Below are 12,572 nucleotides of genomic sequence, written 5' to 3'. Positions count from 1 at the left end.
AGAAAAAGATATTCTTCAATCAAAAACGAAATTATGATTTCAAACGAAAAAAATATAAACCCACAAAGATATATATCTGATACCCTTTTAGTGGGATCAACAAACGAAGAAAAAAAAATGATATCTAATAATGAAGCGGAGAACCTAAGAGTTCGAATTGATATTCTTGAAATGAAAATGGATAAATTATTCAGAGTACTAGGTCCCATGAATAGTATAAAAGCTACACCGGTTGCTTCGTTAATATATTCAGATTCAAAAAAATGTCACGATTATGTAACTGCCATTTATAACAATTGGATTGAATATTTTTCATATATGGCATCTAGTAATATAAGTAAAGAACTGAAATTTGAAGATTTTTTTAGAAATATCAATAAATTTATTTTTGAAAATCACTTTTCTAAATATGATATTACAATAAAATCTTTGTTTAATTTACATGATTTACCAGACAAAGAACGTAATATATTGTCGTGGAATAGATACCCAAATACGTGGGAATTAAAGGATGCCAAAAACAAAGAACACATCTCCGCATTTGTAAACAAAGATGCAATTTATATATATTATTTTCCAGATGAAATTATAGGAATTTGTAACTGTTCGACCACTACTACTACTACTACTAATAATAATAATAATAACATTGACATACAACTGAAAAATAAATCTTTGTTTCCAGGATTATCTACATCAAATAGCATCGTAGATCAAATTGAAAATAAAGCAATTTATATCCATTTATCAGAAAAAAATAAATTGATTAATACTGATCACCGTTTTGTTGTTTTGGGTGCCGAGAGACCCCTATTCAATACTACAGTAAACATTTCGTGTTTAAATGCATTAAATGATACTTTATATAAAATAGGACCTACTGTATTAGATATAACTATAGTTATATTTCATGCCATGTTACACTTGAAATGTTTCGCCGAGGAAAATGATTATTGTTATGGACATAATATAAAATTTTTACAACAATTTATTAATTACACCCCCTCAGTATTATTTGGACATCCATTTTTCCCTCCAGTTACTACTATTATAGACGGAAAAGATGTAATTTCTAAATAAATTTCAACTTTGATAACATGATTCATTTTAAGTCTCATAAAAATCAATAGCGGCTACTAAAGTTTTCAACTCTTTTATATTGAATTTTGTATATAATAACGGCGAAAATTTTGTTAAAAAAATACTTGATTTGCCCATTGACGCATAATATAATATAGAACATATACTTTCAATCAATAATAATTTTTTCAGGGGAGTAGCCCATTGCGATACTGTATTATTGGTATCTGTATTTTGTTTAGAAAATCTGACACAACAATTTCCAATTGATCTAATCATGGAAGAAAAGTCGTTGTTTTCTGCGTGGAATTTAGCAGTTAATTCGTGTATTATTTTTGTTTTTGCTCTCTGATGGGTGTATCATAAAACCAAAATTGTAATCACTACCAAAAAATATAAAATGTAATATAACGTATAATATCATTTGATCAATATTAAATTTAAGGCCACACAATAAACTATATAGATTTGATATAAAAGGCCCACTATATGTGTCACTGTTTTTACTTTTACTTAATGTGGGGGTTACTATAGCTACATTTTTTATTTGTCTTAAAACGAGCATGGCCATTACATCCGAGTCAGATGAAAGTATAACATTTGTTTCATTCCCACAGAATTTCTGAGTAAATTTCATTAGCTCCACTTCCCCTTCTCCTCTTTTAGAGTATTCAATATGATAGTTACTTTCTAATGAAAAATTATAGGGATACGATAAAGAAATAAGTTTTTCTTTTAATAAATGAAAAATATATTCATGGAGTTCGTTCTTTTCTGATAAGGTCAACAAACTATAATCATCCATTTTTTCTCTTTTTTTTCTGTTTTTGATGGTTGGAGATGATCAATCCACGGCAAGAAAACAATAAACAGTATCGTTAATGATTTCTTCTTTCCTAAAAGATTCATAAAATGAGCAAATCTGTTCTATATAATATATGATGCTATTAACTACACCAGTTGCATTACATTTTTTTATATCAATTTTATCATCATCTAACAACGCAGTTTTGTCTGGTCTTTTAACGTGTGCATGTAAAAATATGGCTCCATCAACACCAATACTATTCAGTTTCCCCCCATTTCCGATATTATCATATATATCATTGAGATGTTGCGATTGATAATGATTATCATTATTATTTTTGTATTTTGTTAGTAAAGGTAGCCGAGCATTATTATCTTGAATTTTATTTGTAAGAAACGGAACTCCCATTATCTAACTAGTGAAAATGATATACTATATATATATATTTATATGCAATTTAAAGTTTGTAGAGTTTAATATAAAATATAAAAAATGAGAACTGTATCCAAAATGGTCCTATCTGATGCATTATTCGTGACAATGATATTCTTATCATTGGTGTTATTGGTTATATCTATATTAAAGATTTTGAAAAAAAATTATAATATTTACATAAGTGACCAACAAATGTTATCTATCGAAATTATAGTGTTAATTGGACTAATACTATTAGAAATAGCTAGTGTATATTTAAAATATTATAATTATAATGATAAATTGAATCAAACAACCTATATTAGAAATAATCTTAATATTGATGATGATATCACTTAATTATGTTTCTACATATTGTACTTTTATCAGTTTTTTATCAGAGTTCTTCTTCATCATCATCATCATTATTATTATAGTTTTCCTTTTCTTCGAGTAGGGCAATGTTGGTTTTATCATTTTTTCCTTCTAAAGACGCATTTGCCTTTTCTAATTTAAATTGGTTTTCTTGTTGATCTTTTTGTTGATTTTCAATCTTAGGTATTTTTATTGGAATTTCTTCTTCTTCGTCTTCTTTGGTTTTTTCTAATTTCCTTTTATTAGCCCTTCTGCTTCTATCAAGCCCACCACCATGATCATCATCTAATAATACTTCTTCTTTTTCGGTTATTTCCATTTTGAGGTCGTCCATAGTATGAAATTGGATTTTATCATTTTCCATATCTACCAATTGTGTTGTTTTTGTTTCTTTTTGTTGTTTATTTTCCTTTTCAATTATAATATTAGTTTTCTTCTTTGGGTGTATTTTTTTCGGGATCGTCATTTTTTTGTTCTTTTTTATTGATGTATCCCCCTTTTTTATATTCCCCCTTTTTATTTTTTTACTGACACCATCACCTGCACTTTTAATTTTTCTTTCTTTTTTTATGTCTACCGCGTTCTCGTCGTCCAATAATGTATCTTCTTTCTTTATTACCTTTATTTTAGAATCCAATTGGTGGACCTGGTTATTTTGTGCCGCTACTTCTTTTTCTATTTCATCTTGTACTTTTTGTAGGGGTGTGTTGATATTTTCAGTTTTTAAACTCTCGTCCCTTTTAGAAACAACACCACTATTGATATTGGTGCCGTCATTAGTAGTATCATTATAAGTTAGCATTGGAGGACTATAAGTTGGTGGTAGTGGTGGTAGTGGTAATACCCACGACGATGATGATGATGATGATGATGGCAAATTACTATTATTTTCTTCGTGGTTTGAAATTGCCAGAGTAGTAGTATTTTGTTGATCATTATTATCAATGACATTGCTGTTATTTTCAGATTTTAAATTCTCTATTGGCATTAGTTTAATTTTCTCGTCCTTTTTAGAAACAACACCATTATTGCTATTGGTGCTGTCATTAGTAGTATCATTATAAGTTAGCATTGGAGGACTATAAGTTGGTGGTAGTGGTGGTAGTGGTAATACCCACGACGATGATGATGATGATGATGATGATGGCAAATTACTATTATTTTCTTCGTGGTTTGAAATTGCCAGAGTAGTAGTATTTTGTTGATCATTATTATCGTTGACAATGTTATTATATGGTGGTAAGTTTGTTATAAATTGTATTGTTGTTGTTGTTGATGATGATGATGATTGGAGTGGTGGTGGTAGTGGTGGTAAAGATATAAGTTGTTGTGGTGGTGGTGGTGGTGGTGGTAGTGGTAGTGGTAATTGTGAAGTTATTATTGGAGTTGACAGAGATTCTTCTTGGTCTACTTCCATTAGTGTCTCGTTATCATCATTAATATTATTATTATTACTACTATTATCATCATTATATAATTGTGGTTTATTTGCCCTTAATTGATCTAATCTTGATTCAGTAGGAATGTAATAAGGATTATTGGTATTATTACTACCAAATGTAAACAAGGAAGATGATGATGATGATGGTGGTAATGGTTGGTTATTACTACCAAATGTAAACAAGGAGGATGATGGTTGGATTATTTTATTTTCAGGTAATAATGACACTTGTTGGTGTTCCATTAATTGTAAATTATCATCATCTTTATTTGGGGGGTTGATTTGGAGGGGAGGTGAGTGTTCGTCAGATGATGGTTGGATTATTTTATTTTCAGGTAATAATGACACTTTTTGATGTTCCATTAATTGTAAATTATCATCATCTTTATTTGGGGGGTTGATTTGGAGGGGGGGGTGAATGTTCGTCTTCCATCACCCGCATAGCTTTGTTTGCTTCGTGTTTGGTTATTGTCTTATTATCATTATTAGGATCATTATATAAAGGTGTGGTGTTTACACCCAGTTGTTCTAATCTCGATTTAGTAGAGACATCATAATAATCACGGGGCAATTCACTTGGTTGTAAATTATCATTATTACCACTAGTTGTAGGTAAAAGGGGTGACGGTTGGATTGTTTCTTTTGTCGTTAAGGATGGAGTGACGAGGAGTTGTTGTTGTTGTTGTTTTTCTTGGTTCTTTATTAATAGTGAAAGTATTTTGTTGTTTTCATCAATTTGATTTTTCAGTCCTGAAGCAACTTTAACAACCCGTTTTTCTTCTTTTGGAGAATTATCAAATATCGCGACCAATTTTTCAATATGATTATTTGTTAATGCTAAAGCATTTTCATATTCCTGAAACAAGAAATCTTCTTCTTTTTTCTGTTTAAGAATTATATTATTTTTTTCTTCTATGGCCTTTTCAAGGTTGGTGCTTTGTTTTAAAATTGTTGATTTTAATTGTTCAATTTCTTCTTCTTGTATTTTTAATTGTTTTAAATGTTTAGCGCACTCTTTTTTCATTTTTTTCATATCGTCTTTTGTTTCGCGTATAATGTCTTCATTTTCTTTTTGATACTGTTCATTTGAATATAAACAATCATCTCTCTCTTTTGTTATTCTTTTTATAATACTTTCCTTATCTCGCTTGTCGCTTTCATTATCTTGTTCACACTCTTTTAATTGATATTTTAAATCTCTAATCAAACTTTTTTGTTCCTGAATTTTTTGTTTAAATAAGATTATGTCTTTTTCTGAATTTTCCATATATTCTTTATATTTTAAAATTGTATCTTTATTCATACTTTCATGCTTTGAGGTGTCTTTTTGATCTTTGCAATGATTTAACTCATTGAAAAGTTCTTTTATTTTGTTTTCCTTATCTAAATCCTTTTTTAGTAGTTCTTTTTCTTTTTCATAAAGTTTTCCTATTTCAGTCTTACAGTTTTTTAGTTCTTCTTCTAATAAGTATATTTTATTTTCTTTATCAGACAGCAAATTTGTAAATGATAAAATAATTGTGTCACTGTTTTTATCATTATAATCTTCAGTATTTTCTAAATCTGGGTATAATGTCTCCTCTGTTTCCATATTTTGTGTATCAGTTCTAACGCTTAATACATTTTTCCAATATTTATTATTATTTTCGAGTGTATTTTTACACATATTCATCATGTGCTCATTATACACTAGGACCTCCTTTTCGTGAAGAAGTCTATTTTTTTGTTCCCTTTGTTTATATGAATCAAATTCGCTTAGTAATAAATTATAAGCACGTTCACAAGCATCGTGTGATTGGTTTAATTTTTTAACTAAATCATTCTGTAAAATTTCATATTTATTTTTGTAAGTAAGATGTAGGTCTAACATTTTCTTTTGTATTTGAGTTTCATGCCAATTCCAATTTTCTTCCTTTTTTTCGTAAGACAAATAAAAATATTTATATATTAAGGCAATAACTCTTAATTCTTGCATCCATAATAAATTTCCTACGTTGGTATGTAAATTTGTGCTCATATAACCATTTAAAATTGAAGAAAATAGAGATGACCATTTATGTAAAGTATCTTTTCCAATCAAAGTATTAGTGTTATTTAATGCTTTTTGAAGTTCATTTTCCATAACATATAAAGCTTGCGAAAGAAAATGGTCAAAATTGGGCGGAAGAAATAAATAAAAACTAGCTTTTGAGTCTTTTTTTAAACAATCTAAAAGATTCTCTACTTTTTGTGATTTGTAAATCATGTCTTTAAATTCTCTGGTACTAATATATTGAACATTACCACCCCTTTGCCATTTAGACTGCCACATATAATATAATAAGTTAACAATAGCCGAATGAAAATTACTTTCATTATTCAACTGAAGTTTTAATATTTCATTGATACCTTCGTATTTTTTCTGGTTGATAATGTATGACAAAATACGATGGAAAAACATTGAATAATATTGAATTGCGTTTCCATAATTTTCATTTTCAATTTCTTCGCATATCTTTATAACAGGATCCATTTAAGGATGTATATTTTTTAACATTAAGAAATATAGGAGCACAGTTAATGATATCATCATAAAAAAGTTTTGTGATTAAAAAAAAGAAAAATGATTAAATCTAATTTTTTTATTCCGAAAATTTTAAATTAGTATTGCCTCTAACTTTAAAAAGATAATCCAAATAGAACATAAGAGCAATAATTACGAGAAATACTACAGTATATAATATGTAAGTGATGAATTATTATTCAATTATTTTTCTCTCCAATATTGAAAAGTTGTATTAGAAATATTCGTTGTATTCTCATACTATAATTAATCAATTATTATCTTAATAACGCTCGATCATTATGAAATATATATTCAATTGTGTCTTCGTTTTCTGTGTTTTCGTAAGTAGGATTTTTGAAATTATGGAAATATTGCTCTTTATTCATCAGAGTATCATGATAAAAATCATTTTCTACATTTTTTCTATCTCTTATTAAATAATAAATTGTACCAACAAAAATGGGTGATACCAATATTAATTGGATGACCTTAATAATTATATTATATTTTGGTCCCATAAATCCTATTCCCTCTCGAAATATAAATATTTCAGCTAAACAGTTTATAATGAAGATAATGGAAAGGATAAGACAAACAATTATAAATGGTTGGTGAATATTCATCGTTTGTTTTTTTTAATTCTAATAAAAAAATTTTAATCAAATAAATCTCGGTATCTACAAGAAACAATCACTGGTTTATAGTTATATTGTAGTTTTATATTTGCATTAGTAATATCATATACTGTTATTACATTTTTATTTATCTTATTATCAAAAGACAATTGTGTAACCTCATTTTTTGGGAAATTAACTTTTATAATATTATGTTCAATTAACACATTATGTAAAACATAGAGATGATTATATTTTTGTAACATTTCAAAAACTCGATTCAATTTCATTATGGATTCTGGGCGTTCCGTATATTGAGAATAAAAAAATTGATTTAAATTGCTATAAAAATGTAAACATTTTCTATAATATATACCTAATAATTCATCATAAACAAATTCAAAGTAACAATCATCGTTATAACTTTCCCACCCAAGGGATTCAATTTCTTCCAATTTTGGATATTCAGTAGGTAATACATCAAACACTTCTTCTAAATGCTCGTTATGCGATAAAATGTTATTCGATTCATTTAAAAATCTTTCAATTTGTTGTTTAACATTATAGTATGGTACAGAATGGATAGGAACGGGGATACTTAAAGTATAAACCTTATTTTCCTCAATATCATTATTATTATTATCAAAAATTTTGATAACACCCCCCCGATTGAGTGATACGGCCCTGTAACTTTGAACATTTATTCCTACTATATTATAATCAAATAATTGTCTATCTAAAAGCTTATAGACCATTTCCGCTTTCGTTTCATTGGTTCTATTAAACATTGCATAAATGCCTTTTAAATAATAAAAAATAAGAGAATTGCTGACATTTGGATCCCTTGATTGTTCATCCAAATAAATAGATTTTCTTACATACACATTTGGATTGTTTAATGATTGTGTAAATGAAAAATTATGTGTACCATAATTTAACGGGCGATTTTGCCAGCCATAATAGGTTTTATTGTCTTTATGGCTGTTACTCTCATCGTCGTTGTCTGAAAGGGTTGAAACGCTCATGATTATCTATTTCTATATTGCAAGTTAGCTAGTAGCGTACTTTGTTGAATTTTTGTATTGTTGGTGTATATATAACCACAAAATTGTGTTAAAAAAATATATTTTATCCTCTTCGAAACGAAGAAATATAATTATCAAATTAAGATTTACGGGGAAATATTTTACGCTTTAGATTATTATAATAAAGGTTTTTTGGGGCCTGAAATGAATCATTGATTTTTTTTATAAAAATAAACTCGAAATAAGACTTTTGAGTATAATTTAGTATTTTTTTTGGTCTTGTTTTGAACCAAAGATTATTTTCCTCGCCATCATTTATTATTGCGTTATTTTCATTTATCAAACATATACTTTCTTCGTCATTATCGCCAAAATACAAAGATTTCATACTTTTAAATCAAAATAAACTATTACTAAGTAAATAAATATATATAGTTATTTATAGATATGAAAAAAATATGAATCATAAATTATAAATTTAAAAAATGGAATTTGTTTATGCATTTATACGAATGTGTATGATATTATCAATATATTTGATTTTTGTAACAATAATTCATTTTTTTGCTGCTTCTTATGACAACTATATAGATAAAATTGTATTTTATATTTTACACAGTATACAGTTAGTTATGAATCTGAGTATATTCTTTTTTAGTGCATATATAGTCATTGATTACCAAAGGACGCCACGTAAATCCCTTATATATATTAAAAAAACTAAATAAAATGAATGAATGAATTCAAAATTAATTATATATATAAGTATATATAGAGTAAACCCCAAAATTTTATTTTATTGTTACCTTTATCATGTATACCCAGACTTTAATTTCGCAATATGGTAATAACAATAATCAAAGCCGACAACAAAATATTCAAATTAATGAACGCAAAGCAAGAGTTAATGATTCTAATTCTTTATATGAATCCATGACTTCATCAGATTTAATGTATAACGGAATTATCATGCAAAACAAAAACGCACAAAAATGCAATGAAACATATATTCCGTTAAATTTTTTTGGAATATATCAAAATATGTGCGGAAGTGTTTATTGTTTAGGTATAAATAATCTAAGAAATAAAATACATGAATTTATACGTGATCATCATTTTGTTCCTCGTGGTTTATACGGGTCTATTTCGATTCAAAGAAAATATCTTGATTTACAACATTTTTGTTTAGATTTTGATTTAAAGGGCTGTGAATTTAAATTTGAAAGTAATACACTATTAAATTTATAAGAATATATTTCATATTGTAAAAATAGAACTAGAACGCCGGAATATTTTTTCATACATAATATTCGACATAAATGTAAAAAATATAACGAAAATAATCTAATCTATGAAGTTCTATATTTAATAACCGAGGGCTTAGGTATAATTAACTTTTCTATATATATACTAGGAAAGGGTAAAAGTTTTAGTAATGGATTTCATATTGAAATTCCTTCATTGATAATGAGATATCATGATTTAATTTGTCTTTATAATATGTTACACGCAGTTATAGAAAATCATAGTTTTTTTGATCCAACAACCAATTATAGTGTCTTCGGATCAGCAAAATATGGAGATGCTAATTTAAATGTAAATGAAATAGATTGCTCATATTTGCCTTATAGTTGCTACAAGGACGGGGCCTTTATATCTGAAAGTCCTTTAATTGTTGATTTGGATAGTGCTTTTGATTTGTTTAATATTTTTAAGCCCATATCAGAGCATACAAAAATTTATTCCTTGAAGTTATTTCTTCATAATGATAACTTGAATTCTTCATTAGAGCACGAAGAAGAAATCATACAAAGTTTTATAGAAAATGAAAATATATTTAGTGCACGTGAAATTGATAATGGCATTCCGGATTGGAAGAGAGAAGAAAGTGCTAATGTCTATAATAAAAATAATGCATGGAAAAAGACATTTAACCTTATTAGGTGGCCCAACAATAAAGAAAATTTAAATTCTTCTTGGTTTTTACCAAATTGTTCAAGCTCAAGTATGCATTTGTATACCCACGTTGGATATCTCGTCGATAGAACAAATTCTAATATCCGATTTAAAATATATAAGAGCATATTTCCTAATTTTAATGTAGTGAAATTTCAAGATATACCACATTTAAATATATCAAACTATCCAATAGTTTTGAATTGTATATGTAATGACAAAGACATTACATATTATAATAATCATCAAAAAGAAACCCATTGGAATATATTCATGTTAGAATTACCAAATTATAGTATATTAAAAGATTCTTACAATACATGTTTTTTAAATGCCATTATTGGTGATGATTTTCAAATATATGAATACAAAACCAACGAAGATTTTCTAATTACAATAAAAACAAGCCCGTATAATAATAATGTTATAAACGCCACACCTTTCGAAAACGACTTACTCTTTCCTTATAATTTAGAACACGTTTTACAATTATATGATCGCGAAAAACTGAGACACACAATACATTTCCTCGTGTCAATATACTTTTTATTATTAAAACAATCTGATGATTTAAAATCACATTCATTATTATTATTAGAATGGATTAAAATGATTATAACTTATAATACTCAAAATAGTAGAATTATCATTGAAGAATTTTTACAAATTTATTACCATTTAAATTACAAATATATCAGATTTCCAAACTTATTAAATTTAGATGACTCCATGAAATCTTGGGTCATCTTATGTATCAAACATCTATTGATAATTGAAAACATTATGGAAATCGAGGAGGCAATAAGTGTAATTAAAAATTATAATATATCTCAAACACAAACTTATGATGAAAGCGAATTTGATAGTGATGACAACCACAAAGGTAGTTTTAATGATGAAATAGATTCTCAAATAATCAAACATTTTAATATACCACAAACTTTTACAATCCAAGGAGCATCAAGAAATATCATTATACCCAACATTATTATTGCTGCGATATTATTAGTCAAGAATGAATCTATATTATATGAATTATTAGCAATATATCGGCCAATAATATTACTTGGCAATAGCAGTAGCTTTAATGAAGGGGGGGGGGGGGGTAAGGATAATAACAAAAGTATAACTAACAAAAATAAAAATAATCAAAGCAAACAAAATAACAAAACTGGAACTATTAATAATAATATAAATAATGGTAAATTGGTAATCTGGGACGAATTTAGATGGAAAAAATGTTCGATATCGTCTCTTTCTGTGGCTTCTATACCGCTCCATATACCAGAAATATATTATATCGCTAACATACGAAGTCATATATCAAATTTTATCGTTACTAAAAAGAAAAAATATAATGAAAATTTGAAGAAGAAGAAAAAGAATAATAATAATAATAATAATCAAAATAATAAAAATATTAATAATAATAATAATAATAATAATAATAATAATAATAATAATAATAATAATAATAATAATAATAAATTGAATATAGAATTATTGACGAAAGAAGAAAGTATAATATTTTCTAATCGTATTCATTGTACAACCAATAAAAATACTGGATCTATAATAAATCAAATTATAAGCAAAATTGAAGCTTTTTGGAATTGAAGTAAAATAAACAGCTTGCCACCAACATTTCTCAAACTTTTCGAAGACAGGTACATTTTAATTGGATTAAGTTTAAGTGGAAGCGATTCTTTGGTTCTCTTAAAACCAATACCTATGTACTATATAGATGACGAAGAAAATAATTTTTCAATCAGTTACAGTAATTATCCGAAGAATAATTCAAATAGCTATGGAAATGGGGAGAAAGAGCATGACATCATAGATGATAATTTAAATGACGTAATGGAGCATATTCCCAAATGTAAATTTTTACACAAACAATTTTTTCCCATTGTTCAGAATGTCATAAGTAATATATCAGAAGAAGAAAAAATTGAAAATTACGAAAGGCTAAAAATTTTACACGATGAAAGAAAATCCATCGATAATCATTCACAAACTGAATGTTCTTCAATTCATGATCAAATTAAACAAAGCATGGTACATGGTCATTTTTTTGGTGATGGGGGAAATATTTTATGTTCATCAGAAATTTTAATGGGCAAAAAAAGAAAATTTGCAAATATGTCTAGAAGAGAATTACATTTATATTTAACAAACGAATTGTGTAAAAAAATGGAAACTATAGAGTTAATTAAACTAACCAAATATTTTATTTTGAAACAAATAGCTAATAGTTATAGTGACATGATGGATGTTGTAAAACTATTACCTGAAAACGAAAACCACGATATTT

This window comes from Palaemon carinicauda, chromosome 17 (assembly GCF_036898095.1).
Source record: "Palaemon carinicauda isolate YSFRI2023 chromosome 17, ASM3689809v2, whole genome shotgun sequence".
Classification (NCBI taxonomy): Eukaryota; Metazoa; Arthropoda; class Malacostraca; order Decapoda; family Palaemonidae; genus Palaemon; species Palaemon carinicauda.
This window is presented reverse-complemented; position numbering follows the sequence as displayed.